We start from the raw sequence: 26,502 nt of genomic DNA, 5'->3' as shown, positions 1-26,502 counted from the left end.
AATAGTGTAGTTGTTAGTTATTGTTTGAGGGGATCAGGGATCACCCCCCGTCCCCGCATCCGGAGCCGGAACTCATGCCCGGCTCATCGGGTTTCAAGCAGTGCTCGGCTTGTCACAAGCCTATGCCGGTTGGAGACCCCCATGACTCCTGCTTAAAGTGCCTCGGGGAGTCACACTTATCGGCTAAGTGCCCCATTTGCAAATCTTTCAAACCGAGAACCAAGAAGGAGCGGGATATTAGATTAAGACAGCTCCTTATGGAAGCGGCCCTGACACCTCCGCCCTCGGCACCAAGCACAAGCCAGCCGGTAAGCAAGGGCACCGCCACGGCACCGAGCGCTGCCATCAAGGACTCATGGCACCGGCCCCCACTGGTGCCGAAACCGGCTCCGAGCCGCTCCCTCTCTCCGAGGTCGAAGACGGCGAAGGCACAAATCGTCCTGCCAGCATCTGCCTCGCAGCCAGAGCCCGCACCAAAGCCGGATCGCCCGGCACCGATACCTGCCGCGGCACTGACTAAGCCAGCACCGTTGACTCTGACCCCACGAGGGCCATCGAGTCCGGCACCTGGCGGCTCCCCGGTGCCCACCGTGGTAGAGCCTGCTTCACCATCTACCCCGGAGACGTTTGCCGCAGCGAGGGATCTGATTGAGATCACCAAGGCGCCACCGCCCTTACCCCCGGCACCGCCGGTGCGGGTGTTGCACTCAGTGGGCAAGCCGACCCTGACCAGACCAGCTTCAGTCAGAGTAGCAAACCGGCACCGCTCCAGATCGCGATCCCGCGGACGCTCTTCATCAAGACATCGCTCACGCTCTCGACGACGATCTCGGTCTCGGCACCAGCATTCACCTAGGCACCGCTCATGCTCCCGGCACCGACCTTCGCCTCGGTACTGCTCACGCTCCCGGCACCAGTCAGGCTCCCAGCACCGGTCCACGTCTCGAGCGTCAACCCGATATTCGCGATACCGCTCCAGCTCACGGCACCGCGACGGGCACCACACCTCCAGGAGCAGGTCGAGACAGAGAGACTCGAGATCTTGGTCGACCTCCCGGCACCGAGCCGGTTGCAGGTCCCGGTCTTGCTCTTGGCACCGTTACCAATACCAGCACCGGTCACCACAATCCAGAGACGTAAGGTCGGTTGAGACTTCGGCTCCAGCTTTTGCTGCTCCACCATGGCCGTCCAGAGGCACGTTGGCATCCTCCCAGGTGGGTAGCTACTATGACCGGAACCCGGATCCCGAAGTACCGCTGGGAGTGTTCCAGGACCCCCGCCCGCAGGATGTGGGATCCCAACAGTGGGGTTTTTGGACACTCTGGGCATACCATCAGACCCAGGGTGGCCTCATGCCCCAGACCCGTTCTGCCACCTCAGAACATCGGGTGCCGGAGGCCACTGTTTCCCGGCCCCCGGCTGTTGAGTCGGAAAAATAACTGCCAACAGACTCCCCGGGTCAATTGGAACAGGAGCCAGTCCAGGAGCAGGAGACCACCCAGGATGCCCTCATTCCCGGAGTATCCTCCTCCTCCTCCTCACCAGATGAGGCCGTGGCTGGGTCTTCAGCTTCAGGGCCCCCACCGATAGACCTCAGGGCCCACCAGGACCTCCTCCGCAGAGTGGCCCTTAACATCAACCTACCTGTGGAGGAGGTGCCAGAGATGGAGGACCCAGTAGTGAGCATCCTCTCTGCGGACGCTCCTACCCAAGTAGCCCTCCCATTCATTAAAACTATCCAGTCCACTGCCTATACCCTTTGGCAATCTCCAGCCTCCATTCCACCGACAGCTAAGGGAGTGGAACATGGTACCCTCTAGAGGATACGAGTACTTGTACGTCCGCCCTCCTCCCTCCTCCCTAGTTGTCCAGTCTGTCAACGACAGGGAACGACATGGCCAGCAGGCACCGGCCCCCAAATCCAAGGAGGCTAGGCGGATGGACCTTATGGGTCGCAAGGTGTACTCAGCTGGAGCCTTGCAACTCTGAGTGGCCAACCAACAGGCCCTATTGGGTCTATATAACTATAATATATGGGCGGAGGTGGGTAAGTTCTCCAAGCTACTACCCCAGGACTCATGCCTGGAATACAATGCATTCCTGGAGGAGGGTAAGAAGGTGGCCAGGACCTCTCTACAGGCCTCCCTCGACGCAGCCGACTAGGCAGCCAGAACCTTGGCCTCGGGAATCACCATGAGGCGCATTTCCTGGCTTCAGGCCTCCACCCTGCCCCCGGAACTGCAATATACCGTCCAGGACTTACCCTTTGACGGGAAGGGTTTGTTCTCCGACAAGACGGACTCCAAACTGCAAAACCTGAAGGATAATCGAATCACCATACGCTCGCTGGGGATGCATACCCCCTCCACCCAGCATAGACCCTTCAGACCCCAAGCACGCCGCCCATACTTCCCACCCCGCCAGAGGCAGGACTTTGGTAGACGGCGTGGCCGGGGAGGCCGCAAGCGCCAGTCCAGCTCCCAAGGAGGCCAAAACCAAGGGCCCTCCAAGGTACCACCGGGCCCCAAGTCCGGCTTTTGAAGGTGCGCCCGGGGACAGCGTACCAGCCTCAAGACATGATCCTTCCCCTACCTTTTCCAACCGCCTTTCTCACTTCCTCCCGGCGTGGTCCCAGTTAACATCAGACCTTTGGGTGCTGCGCATGGTGAAGCAAGGATACCACCTACAATTTGCTTCCTTACCCCCTTCCCACCCCCCTTTCCAGTCCCTTTTCAGGAACCCCTCTCACGAGCAAACCCTCCTGCAGGAGATCCGATCTCTCCTCGCAGCAGGAGCTATAGAGGAGGTACCTCTAGATGAGAGAGGAAAGGGGTTCTACTCCCGATATTTCCTGATACCCAAGTCCAAGGGAGGTCTCAGACCCATCCTAGACCTGCGGGGCCTCAACAAATGGATGCTCAAGTTGAAGTTCCGCATGATCTCCCTGGGAACCATTATCCCATCCCTGGATCCTGGAGACTGGTACGCCGCCCTCGACATGAAGGATGCGTACTTCCATATTGCCATCTTTCCATTGCACAGGAAGTACCTTCGCTTCACGGTCAGACACCAGCACTTCCAATTCACAGTCCTACCCTTCGGCCTCTCCACGGCCCCGAGAGTGTTTACCAAGTGCATGGCCGTCGTGGCTGCCCACCTCCGTCAACAGAAAATCCACGTGTTTCCGTACCTTGACGACTGGCTCCTAAAGGGGTCCTCCCAGTCGCAGGTGCAGCAGCATGTCGAGGTGGTTACGGACCTCTTCTCTCAGTTAGGCCTTCTTCTCAATGCCGAGAAATCCACCCTGGTCCCCACACAGAGGTTGCACTTCATAGGGGTGACCGTGGACTCTACTCAAGCCAGGGCTTACTTACTTCAGCCCCGTTTCCAGACTATCGTCTTGATCATACAGAGCTTGCAGGCCTCCACAATCACCTCAGCTCGCACCTGTCTCACACTACTCGGGCATATGGCCGCATGTACTTATGTGACAAAGTATGCCAGGCTCCGAATGAGACCCTTCCAAATGTGGCTTCATTCGGTATTCCGCCTGGGCAAGGACCACCTAGACGTATTGGTGACAGTCCCCTCTGGCCCCCTCCGCTCCCTCGACTGGTGGCTGACCCCATCCCTAGTATGCGCGGGGATGCCGTTTCACCCACAGCCACCGTCGATGACTCTGACAACCGATGCATCATCCCTGGGTTGGGGGGCCCACCTAGGGCACCTACGTACTCAGGACCTCTGGTCATCCCAAGAGCTGTCACTCCACATAAATGTCCGGGAGTTGAGGGCAGTCCGCCTCGCCTGCCAGGCGTTCCAACAACACCTGCACGACGTTGTGTTTCCGTATTCACGGACAACACAATGGCCATGTACTACATCAACAAACAAGGGGGAACTCGCTCGTCTCCCCTATGTCAGGAAGCCATTCAACTTTGGGACTTCTGCATAGACCAGTCGATAGATCTGGTGGCATCTTTCCTCCCAGGGGTCAGGAATGCACTGGCGGATAGACTCAGTCGATCCTTCCTATGCCACGAATGGTCGATCAGACCGGATGTCATCCATTCCCTCTTCCAGAAGTGGGGATTTCCCCGCATAGACCTATTCGTGACCAGGTCCAACAGGAAGTGCCAGGAGTTTTGCTCCTTTCAAGGTCTCTCTCCCAGGTTAATCACGGACACATTCCTCCTGCCATGGACCCACCACCTGTTGTATGCCTTCCCTCCGTTTCCTCTGGTGCACAGAGTCCTGTTGAAACTACGCAGGGACAAAGCACGTCTAATCCTGATTGCACCTGCGTGGCCCAGACAACATTGTTTCACCGCTTTGCTGGATCTGTCTGTGGACCCTCCAATCTCCCTCCCTCTCCACCCGGACCTGATCACACAGGATCATGGCAGGCTCCGTCACCCAGACCTACGAGCCCTCCACCTCACGGCCTGGCTCCTGCATGGCTGAACTCGGCGGAGCTGAGCTGCTCCGCACCGGTTCAGCATATCCTCCTTAGCAGCAGGAAGCCTCAACGTACTCAGCCAAGTGGAAGCGCTTCTCTTGCTGGTGTGCTACTCAGGGCGTAACCCCCTCGGAGGCTCCGATTCCCACGGTCCTAGACTATCTCCGGTACCTTAAGCAGCAGGGCCTAGCGACATCCTCCTTAAAGGTACACTTAGCGGCCATATCTGCCTTCCGACCAGGGGATGGTGGCCGCTCCGTATTCTCCCATCCCTTAGTCACTAGATTCATTAAAGGTCTGGAGCGTCTCTACCCCCTCGTATGCCGCCCTGCCCCTACCTGGGATCTTAATTTGGTCCTAAACAGACTCACGCTTCCACCATTTGAGCCACTGGCGACTTGCTCGCTCCTGTACCTGTCATGGAAGACGGCCTTCCTGGTGGCCATTACATCGGCCAGGCGGGTCTCCGAGCTGAGAGCTCTTACAGTGGACCCGCCCTACACCGTTTTCCATAAAGACAAGGTACATCTGCGACCCCACCCAGTGTTCCTAAGGTTGTGTCTGCCTTCCATACCAACCAGGACATCTTCCTCCCGGTCTTCTTCCCGAAGCCCCACTCTTCTTGGAGGGAGCAGCAGCTACACTCCTTAGATGTACGCAGAGCACTCGCTTTCTACATTGAGCGAACAAAGCCGTTCCAAAAGTCTCCTCAACTGTTTGTGGCGGTCGCAGAATGGATGACGGGTCTTCCGATCTCCTCTCAGAGGATTTCCTCCTGAGTGACTGCATGCATTCGCGCATGCTACGATCTAGCTCGTATCCCATCTGGCCACCTCACGGCACATTCCACGAGAGCTCAGGCGTTGTCAGCAGCCTTCCTGGTGCACGTGCCTATCCAGGAGATATGCCGTGCAGCAACCTGGTCATCGGTCCACACATTCACTGCGCACTATGCACTAGTCCAGCAATCAAGAGATGATGCGGCTTTCAGCGTAGCAGTCCTAAACACTGCCACATCTCACTCCGACCCCACCGCCTATGTAAGGAATGGGAATCACCTAACTGGAATGCATATGAGCAATCACTCGAAGAAGAAAAGAAGGTTACTCACCTTTGTAACTGTTGTTCTTCGAGATGTGTTGCTCATATCCATTCCAAACCCACCCTCCTTCCCCACTGTCGGAGTAGCTGGCAAGAAGGAACTGAAAGGTGGCCAGGTCGGCTGTGGTACATATTGGGCGCCATAGCGGCGCCACTCCAGGGGGAGCTCAGCCGACCCGACAGTGTTGCTAGGGTAAAAGTTTCTCCGACGAACGTGCACGCGGCACGCACACACCTAACTGGAATGGATATGAGCAACACATCTCGAAGAACAACAGTTACAAAGAAGGTGAGTAACCATCTTTTACCTGGAGTGTCTGCAGGCATGGAGCCCCCCAATTCCCTGTGGCCGCTGTTCACCGTTCCCAGCTGCCACTTCCCGCAGCTCCCATTGGCTGAGAACGGCGAACCGCAGCCACAGGAACTGATGGGCTCTATGTCTGCAGATGCTGCAGGTAAACAAAAAGACATTGTATTAGATATTCAATTCAGTGATTCCATAGAGTTAAAACCATCAAATTTTGGTGTAGACCCATTTATAAACTGACCCCCACTCTTTGATGCATCACTTTTTTACCAAAAAGATTTGTCTTATGAATGAGTATATATGGTAAATAAGATCAAAATCTGTTTAATTGTCAGCAGTACTAGGAATATTTGAGGTTTCTTCTCAGTTAGGATTTGGGAATTGGGTACTTCAACTGCACCTCATACTTCAGAGGCTTAATTCACAAGGAATTTTTTTGAATGAAATCTATGTAAGCATCACACCCTTTTTCACATTGAATGAAAGAAAAAGAGTATTCACATGTGTTAATGAGTGTGCAAACCAGAAATAAACTTAGCTAGATAATGGATATCCACAGGAGACCATGAAATCAATTTCCTGAGTAAAATAATCTTTATATAAACATTTGTACTATGGTTTGATTCTTGTTGAACTTGTAATTAATTATTTATGCCTTTTTTCTTGCCAGTGAAGGATTTCTTTCTTTCTTCCCCCCTCCCTTCCCAAAATCTGGTTCACACATTTATATTCAATATTTGCATTGGCTATTTCATCCACTTCTCCGAAGATAATTAAACTATTCATCCAACTAAAACTACACTGATAAGTGCTAAGGTTGTGACATAAACCCACAAAAGAGAGGAAATTTATGCTTAAGGATTAACTCTCGTCTACCTAGACATGATTGGGTAGGGTACCAATGATCATGGTATATTGCTGTGACTATGAAATACTTATATATAGATGTCCTTGCTTTTGTAGGGTTTATGTTACCACATTGGTTTCTTTTAATGTAGTTTATGCTGAAGGAATGCCTTTTTTTTAAAACCCAGTTAAACCAGAATAATTAGAGGGATTGCTTGCAAGATGAGAGAAGTCATTGTAACACTTTACATTGCGGTATCTGGAATACTATGCCCTGTTCTGGTGATCCTACTTTTAAAATTATATTTATATAGAAAAGAAAAAATAATCAAAGGAGAACAAGCAAAATTAAGAGGGATTTGAGATAATTTTTGTCTGCAGCATTATACTAATATAAAAAAGGGAGAAGTTTCTGGAACCCAGAAAAGGAGCCAAGTCTTCTATGACTACTTTTGTTCTTACGTCCTCTGAAAGTCAAAGCCTGTTCTACTGATACTTTAACTGTGGTCCTGTGCTGGGTAGAAAGAAGAGATTGCCTCTTCAGATAGTGCTGCTGCTTAATCCTCCCTCCTTTCTGTCACCAGATATTACTTGATTGAAACTTTGCCTCAGCAGACATTATTTATTTTTATTATTGTAGTGGGAGCCCCAATCATGGACCAGAACCACATTCTGTACAAACAAATAATATAAAGACAGCCCCTAAAGAGCTTACAATCTAAGTAGAAATGACCTTTGGTTGTTGGGAGTTGAGAGCAATCATCTCTGAGTAACCCGCCTTCCCGGGCTGAGGGTGTGGACATACTTTTGCCATTTGCACCATCTGGCTTTGCAAGCATCCAGCTGAAAGACTTGAATCCAGAAGTTCTTTATGTGTGGACAGCAGCCTTATCAATGGAGCATCCCCTTTTATTCAGCTGTTGGAGGCTGCGCAAACCTTTTCTGAGATGGGACAATGCAATGGGTACGCTTTTAAACGAAGGGCCCATAACTACTTTTATGCTACCCTGAGTGCCCCGTTGGAACTCAATAAGAATCATTGTAAGCCACTGTTTCTGTGTTACCCTATTAACACCACAGAGGGCCTTCCACTGAATTGCTTTCTGATTTGTGATGAGGCAGAATGGATTCACTTTTATGCCGAGTATCTGCTTCAACCTACAGCAGTGAATCTAGTGATGCAGTTATGAACCAAAAGAGTACAAGAAATATGCTCACAAATAGGGTTAGGCTTTCTTTGAGTGTGGATTCACAAGTGTTTTTTGTCAAGAACACAGAAAGGCCAAAATGCCTGATATGTCACATGATGTTATCTACCGAAAGCATGAAGTATCATAAACTTAAATGACACTTGGAAACCCTTTACAAGGAACACATAGGAAAACCAAAGTCATTTTTCCAGCTCCAGAAATAACTTTTGCTTCAACAAGAGCAATTCAAGAGAGCCATTTCTGTCTCTGACCATGCTCAAAAGACCTCCTTGGAGACTTTGATTTTGCTAGCTGCAATTGATATGGTGAAGATAATATGTAGGGAAACTGAGGTGAATTCAAAGCCGTTCCACTGTCCAACAACACAATGAAGCACAGGAGTGAAGAGACAGCAGCAAATCAAGAAATACACTGGTGGAGCATATGGAAAACACAAATACTGTTGCACTTCAAACTGATGTGAGCACTGAGGGTCATGATGCACATTTTTTGGCTTTTGTGAAATATATAGGGAGGGTGCAATTTTCAAAGATATTCAGCCATCTCCCTCTTCCTGGACACAAGACAGTACAAGGAATGTGCTTCATGCGAGACAAAAATATTTGGATGATCACATGGTGGGCTTTTGCATTGATGGAACTCTGTCTGGCAGGCCACAAAGCAGCTCTGCATGCCTCAGTAAAGAAAGTTGCTCCATTTGCTGTGTGGACTCATTGCATGATTCACAGAGAACAACCGGCATTTAAGCTCTGAGTCCAGAGCTAGGTGAAGTTTTGCAGCAAGCTACATAAGTCTACTGTAAACTACATAAACTTTAAACTATAGAAAGAGCTGGCCTTTTCAGGCCTCTTTGTTTGCAAAACTATGTGAAAACATGGAGTCCAGTCATGACGTGTTGTTGTTCCATACTGAAATTCATTGGCTCTCGAGAGGAAAAGTGCTGGGATGATTTTTTGAACTGAGACATGAGCTACGTGTCTATGGAGCGGACTGCAAAAAGAGTGAATTTGTTGATTTTTCTATGTGATCAAAGGAAGATGTGCCATTTCTCAGACATATCTTGGGAACTGAATGACTTGAATTCAGGTCTGCAAGAAAGAACACCCACATCCTTCAGAAAATGAGTGACTGAATCACAAGAGCCATGAAGAAAATTGTTTTCTGGAAGAATAATGTATTGAAGTTAAATTATTAATCCTTCCCACGGTTTTTGTGGCTGCCAATGAAATTATTCAGCTTCTCACACAGATGGTGGGCTGAGCAGTTCAGCCAGATGGAGGAACAGTTTGCATCCTTTTCCCCCAACTTGGACGTAACAAAGTATGACTAGATGCAAAACCTCTTTTAGTGCAAGCCTCATGCAGTGGGTTTGCCAACAACTGAAATCTAATAGTTCATCGAAATTCCATGCTTTCGATTCTTGCAAGGAACATCATATGCCCAATTTTCTCTCCTGGAGTTCTGGTTCACTGTTAAAAACACAAGTACCTTAAAACTGATGGTGCTGTTCATGGGCATGTACTTGTGTGAAGCTGGATTCAGCACACTTATGCCCATCAAGTGTCAGCATCAATCTACTGTTGGTGTCACAATAGAGATTAGACATGCAATTTCTACCATGCCGACAGATTTTGAAAAACTATGACAGAACACATAAGCAACATGAGTGAGCACTAAATAATGAACTTAATGTGTAAATTCCTTGGATTCCTTGGTTGCTATGTTGCTGTCTGGGATCACAGGAAACAGTAAGTTTAAGTAAGGTTTAAGAATCTGAAGTGCCATCCGAAATCTGAGAGGAATAAGGTGTGGAGCATGCTGGCTACAACAATGCCATGCAAATGCCTCTTCTCACTTTCAGGTGACATTGTAAACAAGACACAGGAAGCATTATCTCCTGCAAATATAAACAAACTTGTTTGTCTGAGCGATTGGCTGAACAAGAAGTAGGACTGAGTGGGCTTGTAGGCCTTAAAGTTTTACACTGTTCGATTTTTTGAATAATTTTTGTACATAATTCTATATTAGTAAGTTCATCTTTCATGATAAAGAGATTGCATTACAGTATTTGTATGAGGTGGATTAAAAATACTATTTCCTTTGTTTTTTACAGTGAAAATATTTGTAATAAAAATAATATAAAGTGAGAAATGTACACTTTGTATTCTATGTTGTAATTGAAATCAATATACTTGAGAATGTAGAAAACATCCCAAAATATTTAAATAAATGGTTCTCTATTATTGTTTAACAGTGCAATTAATTGCAATTAATTTTTTTAATTGCTTGACGGCGTAATATTCATACCATTCCAGTTATCTCTGCTGTTTTATTCGGGAAGACCATTATATAAACTAATGACTTTCTGAGCTGAAAATAGGTACTCTTTGCACTGTCACTTTACATTATCATGAGGGAACTCTCTTTTCAACACTCAAGCATGCCATGTCATCACATGTTTAACATTTAAAGCAGTAGAGCAATGGTCAAAGTCACTATTACTTATGTAGTTGGTTTCTCTGTTGATGATAATATGGCAAGTCATCACATTCCAAATTGGGCAAATTTCTTTCAAGTGGTGTTGAAATAAACATGAGTAATAACAGGAGAACATCAATTCATTCCTTTGCTGCTATAGCGAGGTACCTTAAAAAGACTTAGAGCACAAGGTAAGATGTCAGAAGTCTCATGAATCTTTTCAAAAGACAGAAAAGCATCTCAGACTCATTTACAGCACCTGAAAGGGTCATCATGACCTCTAAGAATATTAAAAAAAACAGGCATGGTAGGTCAGATGGTCTTAATATTTCATATGTAGTAAAACAGGGGGAGAGCATTAGCTTGAAGAGCTTCCATTTTTATGATCAAGAGCAGAAGAAAAGGATTTACAGTTGGTGTTAATACACTGAGTTTTAGTCATTTATATTTACAGTAATTGCTTTGGGGTGGGGTGGGGAGCATTTTCCTGACAGTTTCTAGGAAAAAGTCTGCTTGAATTAAGGCTCAGAAACTCATTTGATTAGAAACTGAAACAAATCTCCTGGGAATGCAGAAACTTATTTGGCTTGTGGCATTCCTTCTATGTCCTAATGTATTCTAATGAATGATACTGACTGATACGAAATGTTGGTTTCTGAAAACAGCTGGTGTGGGTTTGGTTGTCTGGAACTACACTTTGAGAGCTGGATCTAAACCATAAATGAATGTGACTACTTCCAAGTCAGCTTAGTCCTTTTGATATAAATTGACCCAGTTTATTTAGAAGTAGCTAATTAGAGGGACTGTAACAGTACTTTTTCCGGCATTCTCTAAAGCAAGAGAGAGAATAAATACCAACACTATTGCAGGGAATTAGAATATACAAAGGGACCCAGCAGCTTGATCCACATTCCCTCCCTGCTGATATGGTTGCTTCTTCTAGCCTGCTGAGCTTCTTCCCATTCACCACAATACTAGCACTGTTCCTCAGTGCATGAGGAGGGTTGCCGATTTTCGTTGGATGTATTCCTGGAGGTTTCATCACACAACATAATCTTTAATGAAAGATTAATCTTTAATTCCTGGAGACTCCAGAACAATCCTGGAGGACTGGCAACCCTATGAGGCCCTTCCCTACACAGCACATAGTGTTCAACTACAGGGCAGGATTCTGCTTCTCAATATCTTGAAGAGTCATGGCCCGACAACTAAGCGCTGTGAAGGTAGAGGGAGGCACCTTCAGTCAACTTACAGGAGTGCCAACACCCCTGCATCTCATAAGACCCTCCCCACAACTGTCTGAAGACCTGTCCCATGACAAAAATTCCACAGTCTTATTATGTGGTCACAATGGATTGTGGGATTTGGGTGTTGGGGTATTTTTTGCCCACTTTGTGACCTTTAGACAAAAAGTCAAGAGTCATTGTATTGGAGATCGGAGTTATATGTGCTAGCCAGGGAAAGAAAAGAGAAGCACTTTCAGCATGCATTGGTGAAACACAGCTGGGAAAGGAATCTGTCTTATACCAGACCTTGGAAACAGATAGATGGTGCTTTTGCATATTTTATTTGCCTAAGGAAATGAAGGCTTTTTCCATGCATTGGTGATTCTAGAGACATGTAATTAAATAAAATTGTGTAATGCTAAATACATTTTGCACACAGTTCAACCTTCCAAATACCCTTTGAAAATGCTAAATTAACAATGATTATAGCTCTATACAATGTATAATTACCTATTATTTACAGAATAAAGAGAGAACAGTGAAAGTACAAGGTCATGCCATAACATGCACTAAATATAGAGCAAGAGAAGAATGCACCACTGTTTTTTATGCAGTCTTCTCTTTTGTCATTTGGGAGCAGTGGGAAAATACTTCTAAAATAAAACTTTAATAGGCATTATAGTCTGAACTGGATTTCAGTGGAGAAGCTTAGCATAGTAACAACTTAAGTCTGACTCCTTATTTTAAATGCAAACAAATCTGTGGCCTTGATGTCAGCTAATCATAGTAGAATCCTGTAAAGCAAAACTGTTTACTGTGTTTACTGTTGCATTCAACAAATTATAAAATGCACAATAGATAGAACTGATATATGGAAATTCATTTTACAGCCATAAGAAAGATTTGTACCATCTTGGACATTTATAATGGAATAAGACTTTTAATCCTGATTTTAAAAAAATGTATGTGCCACTGCACGTGCAGTTACAGAAAACGATGACAAAAGTTGGTTATTTCCACATGCAAGTGGCCAGTAAGATGCACATGGGCAAATGTGGAAAAAAAATAAAAAATTCAATCCTGTACAAAGGAGCAGCAGGCCTATCAATCATGTAAGCCCTATTTCAGTGACTTGAGTGATATGTAGGCCTTGTGGAAGGCATCACAATGCTGGTATGTTCATTCTTAAGAAAATAATAGAAATATAGGACTGGAAGGGACCTTTAGAAGTCGCCAAGCCCAGCTCCCTGCGCTGATGGCAGGACCAAATAAATCTGCCAGATTTGCTCATCTTATTTACTTTATTATAGAGAATTTCTGGGTATTAAGCCAGGCAAAATGTCAAACTGGTGTATCATTCTGAATCTGGCAAGTCTGTTGTTTATGTAAGAATAAATTACACTATTTATGCTTAATTTGGTTTTATTATGGAACACTTTGTTTCAAATGAAGGGGTTTCCGTTTGGGTATTTGGCATAAATAAATCTTCAATTCTTGAGTTCTGTGATTACTTACTTATTGTTGCCCATTAAAAGCACATAGCAGTTGCCATGCTACAGATTTTTCCTGTTCTGTACTGTGGAATACTGTGAAAATACAGTGGCAGTATAGAGCCGTATTGGAGGAAAGTATCACTGATGGAATTGAATATACTACTGTGGTAAATACAGCATCCACAGGAATCCCACTGCATGGTAATTTTAAGCAGATGTTGACTTTTATAGTGATCCCTGTAAAATTGCTTTGAACTTTACATTGTCTCATGGTTGTCTCCTGAGTGCTTTCCCAAACTGCTTAGGAAGTATCTTCTGAATTAGAAATAGAGGTGAGTTTGCAGCAACAAAAATTATAAGGGCTCCCTCTAATTTGACATTATCCATCTATTGTATGTATGTTAAATGATATGAATAAGCAATATAGTGAGTAGCCAAAGTGGGGCAGAAAAGAACAGTAGTGGCATGCTCCCTATGAAACTGATGGTGTCTTCCAATGTTCATCTTTATCATTCAGCAGCAGTAAGAAAATGACATAATCACTATTATAATTTGGTGGCTAATTCAATCATCAAAAATGTTCCTTTATAATAGCCACCATAGAACTCCTGGCGAACCCTAGGAAATGCTCACTTGATAGTGTGTTGAGAACAACAGATTTAGAAAACTGAATGGTTCATTTTGCTGTGCACAGATACATTTTGCTGGTTTTGCAAAAGGAACAACTTACACAGGCAAGATGCTTTTCATGAGTTACTCTCCATTTATTAGAAGAGAAGGCTGATCCTTAAAAAATTATTGTTACTTCTTGTGAGCTCTATTTCCCTTAAAGCCAACTGTTCTAAACTTGCAGGTTTTGTAATTTAACAAATGCATACATGTTTAATGTTTAAATTAGATTTTTTAAAAAATAAGTTACACATTTATATACATGAAATAAGTTCAATAGAAAACTATGGCTATTTCACAGATTGAGATGGAGGCTGTGTTGTATTGACCATAGGTTTTCAGGACCAAAACCTGGGTGAACAGTAAATGCAGAACAATATATAGCAGTTCAGAGCATAGGAGAGGAAGTGGTTTTCATTTGACTTGGTTGTGTGCATTTGATTAAGGCTGATTGGATGGCTCCTTGCTCACTTGGATGCTGAATCCAAGGCATTCTTGAACATACTTGATATATCTGTTTGCTAAATCCTGATAAGTCTCACACACAATCTAAATGAGTACTGACAGTTTTACTGGGTTGGGGGAAAATACTGGGAAACAGTCAAGGGTAATTGGCAAGAGAGTAGGTGCAGGGGAGGAGAAGTCAGATGCAAAGAAGCAGCAGGAGGCTGAATGGGCAGAATGGCACCAAGAAAGGAGTGTTGTAGCTATGTTAGTCCCAAGATATTAGAGAGGTGGGTGAGGTAACCTATTTTATTGGACCAGCTTCTGTTGGGGGTTGGGGGGAAGAGAGACAAGCTTTTGAGCTTAGACAGAGCTCTCTCTATCCAACAGAAATTGGTCCAATGCATCTGAGAAGGTGGGTATTCACCCACGAAAGCTCATGCTCCAAAACAGCTGTTAGTCTATAAGGTGCCACAGGATTCTTTGCTGCTTTTACAGATCCAGACTAACACGGCTACCCCTCTGATACTTGGTCCAATAAAGATATTATCTCACCACCTTGTCTCTCTAAGTGAGCGGTTCTCAAACTGTGGATCAGGACCCCAAAGTGTTTCACGATCCATTTTAATGGGTCACCAGGGCTGGTGTTAGACTTGCCAGGGCCAGAGGCTGAAGCCCAAGACCAAGCCCCACCATCCAGGGCCAAGATCAAGCCTCATTGCCCATGGCCAGAGCTGAAACCTAAGTCTCACTGTCTGGGTCCGAAGCCCCTTAGTGGCGGGGCTCAAGTCACAGGGCCCCTGCCTGGGGCTGAAGCTTTTGGGCTTTGGCCTTGGTCCCTCCGCCCAGAGCAGTGGAGTTCAGGCTTTAGTCCCACTCCCCCCCGCAACCTAGGGCAGCTGGGCTTGAGCGGGCTCAGGCTTTGCTACCCCGTCCTGGGATTGTGTAGCAAGTTTTGTTGTCAGAAGGGGGTCGCAATGCAATGAAGTTTGAGAACCACTGATCTAGGAAGAAAGGAGGCAGAGATGAGAGAGATCGTCAGGTGTGGAGGTGTAAAATGAGAGAAGTCGGTGGAGAGCAATAATGGTACTAGAAACCAAACAGTTGGTTCTTTGCTATTACACACCTACAAACATAACACGCTATGTAGAAGGCAATTATACCATTGGGCAACCTTTGTTTAATTTCTTAATATAACTAGAACTTTGTGCTCTGTAGCTTTTAGTATCAACAGAACCTTTGAAAAGATTATAAGGATAAACATAATTCTGTATGTAACTTAGAGAAAAAGCAGATAAGTAGTCATGTTGTAATAGAGGAGAAAACACAGAAATAATAGGCAAGGAGAGATTACAGAAGATATGTTTTTCCTTCTCCTGCTGGATATTATTTATGGTATTATTATTCTCATTATTACTTTTGTTAATGTTACCATATCGGTTAGTGACAGAAAAACCAAGGCTTTGGAGCCAGGATACTAGACAAATAGTCCAATGTTTGTGGTAGCTTCTTCTTTTGTTGATTATTAAAGCACTGCAATGAATGAAAATAGTGATACAAGAGAAAATGTGGACCATGCTGTGAACAATTTCCTGCCACTCCATGAGTGATCTACCTAAATAACCCTTACAGCTGTAATTATGTACTTTGATAGAAAAAATTTGAATGCAGACTTATGAGCTTAGCTGAAGTGACCTTCTGAAGTGCAGAGTTCAGGCAGAAAAGTCAGATGTTTATTTAGTACTGCAGACTCACAGATTTCCAAGTACTGTTGGTAAAATAAGAATACAAGAAAATGGCTAGTGGAAGGGCTCTTTGATTGTTTAAAACTGAGTACAAATATGATATTTTCCTTGTATACCAGTTTTGTGATGGAGCTGTAAACTTATATGCTTCTTCACATACATTTGCTGTCTCTTTTCTTTTTTTTTTTTTTTTTTGTGATGGTGAAAGGTGCCAGTTTAATAGATAATGACAATGAAGTCCCTTATTTTCACAATGAATGAGTACAAGTAATAGTTTTATATGGTAATTTTAGGGACAGCCTTGTTATGTAGCATTAGTCAGATTTCTTTATCGCCATCTTAGGCAGACTTTGGTATTAACATGAATCAATAACAATGTTTTTTGAAAAATCAGAGCTAAGGAAAGCTTCCATTGGGATCACACCCAGTCTTATTTCTGCCATTCTATCATTGTGTGGGGCCCCTTGCTTCTTACTGGAAGGTTCTGCTGGTTCTTGAACTGTGACAGCAGATTGTATCCTGTAGTCTTTGAAGATTATGCTGAAAGCATTATGCTTATTAGCATTTCAACTTTAATCCAATAGCAGTGAATGTGAAAGAAAGAGGAACGAAAAGATAGAAGGGGGAAAGACCTTGGGATGGGTGAGGAGGAGGAGAAAGGAATAAAATAATAGAAAAGAGAGTGCAGGAGTGAAAATTAGTTTTCCATAAGATAGGAGAATGATTGTGTTTGCCATAGTGTAGCTTATGGGACTGATGCTTGTGTCCTTTTGATCAAATTTTAATAGTAAGCTAGCATGAAACTGCTTAGCAATTCTTTGATGGAATTAAATCACTTTTGGACTGTAAATCAGCAATTTAGCAAAGATTTAGAGCCACATTTTGATCTCATTTACATTAGTGTAACCCAAAGTACTCCATTTAAGTCAATCACCATCTGACTGAATTTTGTATTCCAAGGGGCTACAAATAATACAGTGTCCCATTTCACCTAGCCCGGTGTACAGTTCTGTTTACGTGAAAATACTTTAAAAGCAAAGTCCACATTGCCAGAATAAAAAACCTTCATATAATATAATAATATTAATAAAAGCTAAAAGCTCAGAGAGGCCAACCATCCTACCTCACAGTTATCTATGAATTGATGACATATGGCATTTTTGGCAAATGGCCTCATTTTTTTAGCTGGAATGTACCTTACATTAAATGTTTCTGATCTGACAATAAGCTTTGTGTTAGTAATAACTAATAAGTAAGTGCTTTCCATCTTCAATCAGAGATGTCAACTACATAATTCTCACACTACCCTTGTGACAAAAGTAGTAAGTATTAATACCATCTTTTGCAGAGAGAGTCAAAGAGACCTCCCAGTGTAAGGTGGAATAGAACTTCGGTGATCATAGCTCCCATCGTACTCCCAAGCAGCAGTGAGGTCAATTTCTAACACAGGTAGATGTGCATATGCTAGTCGGATTGGGCTAGCATCTAAAGATAGCAGTGTGATGGTTGATTTGATGATTGGCTGGCTGTGTGGCTCACAGCTGGGGCGAGGTGGGGATGTTTCTTTCCTGCCCAGCAAAATGGCTACAGCTGCTTCTGGTAGAGCGGATTTGTGTCATAAAACATCAGTCTGACAGACATTTTCTGCATAGGCTTATTTCTGCTTACACATGACACTGCACCTTTTTAACTTTTGCTGAGTTCTTCATTTTCCAGGTTGCTGCCATCTTTACCTTGCCTTTTCTGAAAGAACAGCTACTGGAAAGAGACATATGGGTTCCTATAAAACTGATGTCTTTCATCAGGCTGTCTGCCAAATAAGAAGACAATTGTAATGTTCCCTGTCCTCAAGAGTTACTTCTCATACTCAGATGATTGTCTGAGTAGCAAATTGCTAAGGATCCACATAGCCTTAACTTCTGGAGTTTAAGTGCCTAAAGTTAGATTCCCAAAACACAGTTGGACACTTAAATAGTGGCCTATTTGTGAGGCCCAAAACTCGATGGGTGCTCTGGAAAAATAGGCCACTTGTTTTGGTACCTAACTTTAGGCATCTAAGTCTGAAAGGGACTATGTTTCTAGATTGGAAGATGATTCTAATTGCCTGAAACAACTGTATGGTTATTACTGCCCAACAACATAGACTTTTTCACGTGAAAGATGAACAGAGTGTACTAAGTGACTATTTGCATAACAAGTCTGTCAATGATTATAAACTGTGGGGTTCCAGTACCAAAGGATGTTGTACCTCACACAGACAATTGGTTACTCATCACTATGTTGCTTCAGTGAGCTTCTCATCTTACCTCACATGCTGTATAAGAGAAGGAGTTTCCCCTTTTAGTGCCATGTTAGTTGTCAGACAGATCTATTGCCTTTTTTCTAAATCAACTTCAATTTTAAAAGATGTAGGAGTTGTCTGCTGAAGTAAGATGCCCAATTTAATTGCATGTTACACAGGAAACTCTTTAGATAGCAATCCACTTTAGGTAAAGGGAATTGAATCAAAGCTAGGCTGAGCTTTAAGGTTTTATAGACCATGGTGGGAAGGGAGAGGGACATTAAACTTTTTTGCCTTAAAAATAACTATTAAACGCAGATGCATTATCTCTTGAATTCATAATATCCAGTTCAGTGGAGTATCCTTTTGTATTTTCATTGCATAGGTAGGCTATTAGACTCCGAATGATCCTAAGACTTTGGATCAGGCTCTTGAGAACTAATTAAGCTACCATATGACATAGATGTAAAAGAGCATAATATTTGGGGAAGTTGGTTTGTTCTATAAATAACTAGAATTCTGATACTTGCCTTCTTGTAAATTAGAGATGTGCTTGAATCAAATCTCTGGATCCAAGAGCCCTGGAACGAGAGTTAAGCTATATTGTATAACAGTAGTTTTGGGGCCACTCACAACAGAATAGGTGAACCAATAGCTGTTCAAGCTATTTTTGGACTAAGAAAGGAGCAAATTTCAAGGGTAAGGTCCCTCTGCAGCTTCTCTCCTTTCAAACTAGTGAGCTCCTGTATGAGTATGTGGTGGATCACAAATGGGACTACCGTATTGCACCGGGACAGAGAAAGCCTAACAAAAAGGAATGTCTCAGGCCAGGTAGATAGGGCCTTATAGCCAACACCCAACATCTTGTGCTCTATCAGGAAACAGCACATGTCTAGATCATGGAGCACCGGTGATCATGTGGTTGTTCTGGAAACAACCACTTAACATGCAATTTGTTGCATTCTGCACTAGCCCGAGTTTCTGCATGAATTTGAAATGTAGCTCCACGTGTGGACTACACAGCAGTAGTCTAACCTTGAGGTGACAAAGCAGTGAGTCATGCAGTTGCATTCTACGTGTGACCAAAAAGGGTCACAGTTGCCTGGTAAGGCACAAGCAGAAAAAAGAAAGTCGTCTTGGCGGCTGCTGCTGCTTCCACCGCCTGTCCAATGTGCAGTAGCTGAGGACCTAACTTGATCCACAAATTGTGAACTCAAGTGACATAGCAGACACACTTTCTCAGTCAAAAGGGCAGATATAGTCCTTGCTATTATGTTTTCCTAACTCATCAGCACCACCTCAGCCTTACTTGGATTCAGCCTAGGCCAAACATTAGACAAGCCACTAGACTGCACTAGCTGGGTTAGAAGTAATAGAGACATAGCTCTGGGCTTAATTAACATACAGAAAGCATCAATGCCCAGGACTCCGAATTGATATTCCTAGTGGCCCCATATACACATTTAACAACCTTGTAGAATAACACATGGTCTTGAAGAAATAAATATTTTGTTCTTTCCTGGTGATTACATCCTTTAGGACTTTTTTCAGCTTAGAAATAATTCAGTTGGTATTGAAAGTATAAGGTTAATGGCAATACTGCACAACATAAAGGAGAAGATAATGACATGCAACTAAGTTTGAAAAGAAGGGTGGTAGAAAATTTTCTGTTGAAACACTAAAAATGAAACATGGAAAAACTGAATTTGACAAATTCAATTGTTTCGCCTAAAGTGTCTTTTTTTTCCTTAAAAAAAAAGTCTGATTTGTGGGTATGGGGGTTTGGTGTTTCTTTTTCAGAAGTTTCAGCCAAGTTTTTTTTGTTTGTTTTTTAGCTTTGGGGTGGTTTTTTGTTTGTTTTGTTTTTTAATGAAAAGTTGAAATTTCTTCAGGGAAACAAAAATTCCAATCAGCTTTATTTGAAAACATGCCAATCTTCTACTATGGATCATGGACTGTGATGATTTGTAGCATCTTTCTGTGCAATTTATTAATTCTATTTTGAGATTATGAACTTTCTGTATATATCATTATCCATAGCAGGGGAGAGGTTACCTAACACCAAAGTCATCTAGTAGGACTCTGTGGTCATCTTTTGAGACTGAGCAGGGAGACAGCTGACAGAAGGGACTGGACAGTTCTAACAGGAAGATGCTGCTCTGTGTCATTTTTTGACCAGCATAAGATGGGGGGAAGTTGCTGCAGGAGCCGAATGAGGTGAGACTCTGCCTACCAAAACACAAATGATTTCCCCAGGGGAGGGTGAGCTAGAATGAGGGAAAATGCATGTAGGATTTATGATGTTTGTGTGGATCTGTGTATTCCTCAGGTTTCTGAGTAAAGAACCACAGTGTTGTAGAACTCTGGGCAAAAGGTCTGTATGTGTTATTTACTACACCTACCACATGTCTCCTGGGAGTTAAACTGTAACCCATAAAAGCTCACATCTTTAGTGATATTCTGCGAAAGGATGAGTTTAAGCTACGGGGATACATCGGAGTCAATTGGGCATGTAGGCAAGTGGGCTGAGGGGCTCCATTTTCATGCAGGTGTAACAGACTGAGAGTCAGTTCCCAGGAAATGTGCCAGAGAAGCCAAAGGAGGAAGAAACAGTGCTGCAGCCTGTGAGACCCAGGGAGGTTTAAAACATCCAGGCGGCCAGAGGCTGGAGTCTTTCATAGCAATCTGATGAGTGGCCAACAGAGGGGCATGACCAAAGCTGTGTCATGGACACAACTGGGTTTTGAACAGAACCAAATTGTGAAGAATTTTAGAAGTCCTAGTATGTATTAAAAGTTGATTATGAAAACTTTTTATAGCTAAGAAATTAGTTAATTGGGAAGGGGGGGTGGAGGAGGAAGGGGGAGAACAGAATAGATGACCTTTCAAGGTCCCTTCCAGGCCTATGATTTTATGCTTGTCTGGGAGTTGGGAGATCTGGGCTGTACTCAGTTCTGAGTTGTGCTCTCTTTGAACTTGGGCAGCTCACTTAACTGTTCTTACTCCCTTAGGTAATAATACTTACCTTCTTCACAGAGGTGTTGTGAACATTAATTAACTAATGCACTGTTTTTAAAATGCTTTGAGATCCCTGGATGGAACACTATATATACCATAAGTACAATGTGCAGTATTATTATTAAACTTTATTCTCAAACTTGTGTACTTAAAGTTAGGCATCTACTCACACATTTAGCTATTTAAAACAGGCATTTAGGTGCATAAATACATATTTGGCACCTAACCTTAGGAACCCACCTTAAAAAAATGGGCACACGTATTTTTCTATGTATTTGGATGTCTCTTTTAGTTAAGAATATTCTGAGAAACACAGACCAAATACAGATGGTTGGTGCTGAATGTAACTACAGGAATCCATAAATATACAATAATAGAGGAGAGAGAAGAATTCTAGTATTTCCCTTTTTAGTGGAACTGCATTATATAAAGAAAGAGAACAAAATAGACTGTAACTATAATACGTGCCTTATCAAAAACTGTCTGGCTTTTGCATTCCGCTTCCTTGTGATAAGGCTTTTATGCTGAGCTGGGCTTCGGAAGTGAGCCCAAAGGGCTGACTGATAAGTTTACATAAGGAAGGAAATAATCAATTTAGGGCTGTTACTAAATGAGCCCTTATCGTGCTCATTTCCTCACTCTTGCTTCACAAGCTAAATATTACATGTTCAGGAGCAACTTCAAAAGATGCACCGCTCTGCTCTCTGGGTTTTATTAAGGAAAATTGCTTCAAGGGCACCAACCATTTGCCTGTACCAGAACGGTAATACAAATCACAGACTGACAAACATGCACTGTAAAACTACTCCCACTTATGCTGAAGGAGCGAATAGATTCTTGCAGGCTGGCTTCATCTTTCTACCCTAATAGTTAACACCTAGATTTTTAAAAGGTAATAAATGGTTTTTATAACGTGCCTTTTCACCGTAGCAGATTTGCCTCTCCTCGGTGAGATACTGAGGTGTACTTTGTTGTTTTGGAAAGGGACTCTAACCCTGAGTCATATTTTTTTCAAAGCAATATACTGGAAGTTCCTGATTAGGACCCTGAAGACAATAAGATGGCTTGTTTGTGTATATGTCTTGTCATGCTACACTTTAAAATGTGCGTGTCAGTTTGAACCTACTTTAGGGTACATTGTGCCCAATCGCTGGCCCCACTGTCTTCAGTGAAGTTACTCTAGTTGTATATCAATGTCACTGACAGCAGAATTTGACCCACAGGATCAAAACTCAATCCAGTCACTAGATAAAAAGTCAACATAAAAACCAAGCTATGGATTATTTGGCCTTAGCATACTGTTTCTACCACAAACTGGTGCTCAAATATAGAAGAGCCGTGAAGTTATTGCAAAGCAATTATGGTGTGAGCTATAATATGAGAATATTATTTTACTCCACAGTTTGTCTGGCCAGACTTATGGTGCATGCTGTCATCCAGGAGCATGTCCCAGTTAGACCACATCTAGGGACGTTTTTCCACAAACACCAGCCATCTTTATATCATAAAATGGTCATTGTTGGATCATTTCCCATGCCCAACACAAACTGCTGCCGTTCTGTAAAACTGCCATGGCCACAAAAGTATTCCACTGTCATTAAATAAGTCAAGCAAATTCCAGCAAAACTATGGAACATGAGAGCTGTGGTCAGTCTTTAATGCCAGTGGATTTTACAATGCTACTACAAACTAGCTACACCTGAAGAAAAGGACAGAAGCTGGTGCTCAGAATCAGGGTTTCAGACACAAAGATGGAATTTGGCCAATCACTGAAAAAAGTTAGCAGAAAAAAATGTGAAAATCCTGGAAATATAGTTAGCTGTTGTGGATTGTTTTTCTGTGTTAACAGATTAATTCTGGGTTTGCTTGGTATTTTAAACATTTTAGGAGTATGGAGAGATTGATTACATTAATCTAAATTAAAATGATCAATCTGTCAACCTCAACTATTGCCTCTGCCTCAGTCTGAACTACTAATCAGTTTCTCATCTTCAGGGTTGTAGGAAAAGGCTAAAAGGTGTGTTTAGAAGGTAGGGATAAGATAGGGGCCAGATATACCTCTCAAATTGCATAGAACCCTTACAAAATATTGTACAGATCTCTAAGGTGGTCCCTGAAAAGTATCTTAAAATAAAGATTGCCTCCTAATCACACGTTTTCCCCTGAATAGTATAGATTAAACCAGCATAGATTACTTAATGGTGATCTCCTGACATTAATATTGGACACCAGTAACAGCAATGGGGTTGCTCTGGGTTTGTAACATTTACCCTGGCTCCTGTTTCATCAAGCATTTGCCTATTATGGCAAGAAGAGTCTGACATGATTTGTATTCATGATGGTGAATCAATTTTTATGTATTAACACTTGTTAGGTAATGGGTGTTTGTAAAATCTATGTGCAAACAGAGACAGTGCTGATGGGCACAGTTTAGAAAGGGCTAAAAATGACAGTAATGATCTGCATCCAATCCTACTGAATTTTAGAAATGCATTAATGGAAGATTAGCGTCTCCAACTCCAATGCCAATGAGCAAAGACATTAATTCTCACAAGATCTGAATTAACTCAGATCAAATCAAATAATATGTCCACTTAGTACAATTAGGAGAAAGAAAGAATAACAAAGTGTTTACTATGATAGATAGAAAGAAACATTGTCCAGACTGACAGCCAGGCAAAACAATATATTTGAGACCAGGGAGTTACAGCTGAAAGCCAGCAAGTGTTCTATGCCCCATAGTAGAACCACAATCATATACTATATTTTGGAAATGTACAGTTAGAAAACCTGTTAGCAATAGTGTCCTGAGAGAGCCAACCACATATATGCAACACCAGAATAAAGTATTATTAAATTACTGTGACTAATACTTTGAAAATAATTCTGTGACCAGTTATATCATACATGCCATTTCAAAGTGCTATCTTATAAGAACTAATGTAGCCTAAAAGGATGCTGATGAATGTGACCCTGTTAATAGCTCTCTGAAAATACACAGTGTGAATTTCCAGAATCCCAAAGAGACTTGGATTATTCTGAGTAATCATGCAGTTAGTAGAGTCTTGTTCCTTTTCTCCAAGCTACTTAACATCTGAGTTCAGAAATCTTCATTGGCTCCCTGTTCACTTCAGGGTGAAACTGAAGGTCTTGATGATTACCTATAAACCCCTAATGACCAAAGACTGATTTTTTCTGAGAGTTCCTCTCTCTATATGCCCCATTGTAATTGGTATGGTTGAATGGAATAATATCCCTATCTTCCCCGAAGAAGAACTTTGGGCAAAGGCAGCAAGACATTTGCAATAGAGGTGCTCTCTATCTGTATAATTTGCTCCTATATTGAGTCCACTAAAGTCCAGATTTGGTGACTTTAAGATGCAATGTAAAATGCTCTGTGTAACCTGATTTTTACTGGAAAAGCAGGATTTCATATTTTCAAATGATTCTTTCATCTTTGGCCAAAAAAAAAAAAAAAATCCCTCAAAAGGCAATTTAGTGCCACACAAATAATAATCCCCACAATGATAAACATACTTATTTAATTTCTACTTACATTAGTGATCAGCAATGTCCCTATTTTAACTTTTTTCTTTATTGACATTCCCAAAAGAAACCCTTCAGTTGCTGTATGAATCCTGAAATACCATCTGCTCCTCTCAGACCAAAACCAGGATTTTGCTCGGTCAGAGGATTTTCCTCCCAGCAGTTGTAAGAGACTATCCAGCTGACTATTCAGGTTAAGAAGGTTCCAAGAGATAGGGACTGGTAGTTTCACAGCAACTCTGTATAGTTACAGGATATAAAGAAGCTCTCATGCAATATAAATACAATTTAGTTAGATGTTCTGGAATTTCAGTTAGAAAGTTGGGGGAGCAATCTAGCATGGGTAACTCTGTTAGTTTGGATGTTAATAATGTTTTGTTTAACCATCTTTATGCCTTAATACCTGTCTGAAGGTATAGTACGCTATAAAACATTTATATACAGTAGAGTATTGTGTATATATGTTTAATTTATATGTACAAAAATAAAGCTTATTGTAACTATACATTGCTATTTAAAAGATAATTGAATAATGAAGATATATATTACATATATCTCTTAAAGCTTTTCAGAAATCTGGCAAATTTAACTCCAACCAATCCCACCAGCAGTGTAATAATTTAACAGTCTATACAACAGTTTTGTGTTCAGTGCATACCAGGACAGCGGAGCCTGATAAAGAGCTCAAATGACAGGACTGTTATTGTTTGGAACGTGATGACATGTTCCATAAGCAATGTTGCAGGTAGCAAATCTGTGACCCAGTAAAATACACTCCAAACCATCAAAGTAGTTCTACAGCTTGATGAATCCACTTGTCTGCAGCAAGAATGACCTAAAACTCTTTGCTTAAAAAAACATTCTTTCGGAATTCCAAAGCATTTTTTTTCCTAAACAGCTACATACCAAAGCTGAATCGCAACTTTCACAGTGAAACCTCAAATGAAGAGAAACTCACCTGATTTTACAGAACTGAAATCTAGAGTCAAGTTTCACCACCAACTGAGACCAAACCTTGAGTGAAACTGGACTGATGGTACAATTTTGATTGGACACTAAGCACAAGCTTATGGTTCTATCAAATATCTTCCAACCAAAACCCGACCAAACTGTCCAAATACAATAAAATGAAAAGTAACGCTTAGCCCCTATTAATGTCAGTGGCAAAACTCTCATTGACTTCAGTAGTACCAGTATTTCATCCACGATTTGCATTACTCACTACACAGTGAAATCATCCCGTTTTCCACACAGCTCTTCTCAATGCTTACCTTTGAAAAAAGGGTCTAGTAGGCTGATGACAGTGGGACCAGAGTTTATTATGAAAGAACTTGTTAATCTCTAGTGAATCATTAAGACTATTGCTCAGCTTTGGTCATTACATTAAATTTCATTCATTTATATGTTGCTTTGGCCCCCATTGCCTTTACACGTCTACCTATTCAATGCCATATTCCCCCATACCTACATTAAGCCTATGATAGTGCAGGGGCAAAGAATCAGAATGAGAAAGAGAATGAATTTTGCAGGGTGTACCTTACGTGCTGATTGATAGCAGAGTGTGCAATTAACATTGCAGCAGTGTTACATGGAGTCTATTGTTTGGGAATCTGAGCAGTGGTGTGCCCCTCGGAAATGACTTTCAGCAAGATATATTGTCTTTCTCTTTACAATACAA

This window comes from Gopherus evgoodei, chromosome 5 (genome assembly GCF_007399415.2).
Source record: "Gopherus evgoodei ecotype Sinaloan lineage chromosome 5, rGopEvg1_v1.p, whole genome shotgun sequence".
In the NCBI taxonomy this organism is placed as follows: Eukaryota; Metazoa; Chordata; order Testudines; family Testudinidae; genus Gopherus; species Gopherus evgoodei.
This window is presented reverse-complemented; position numbering follows the sequence as displayed.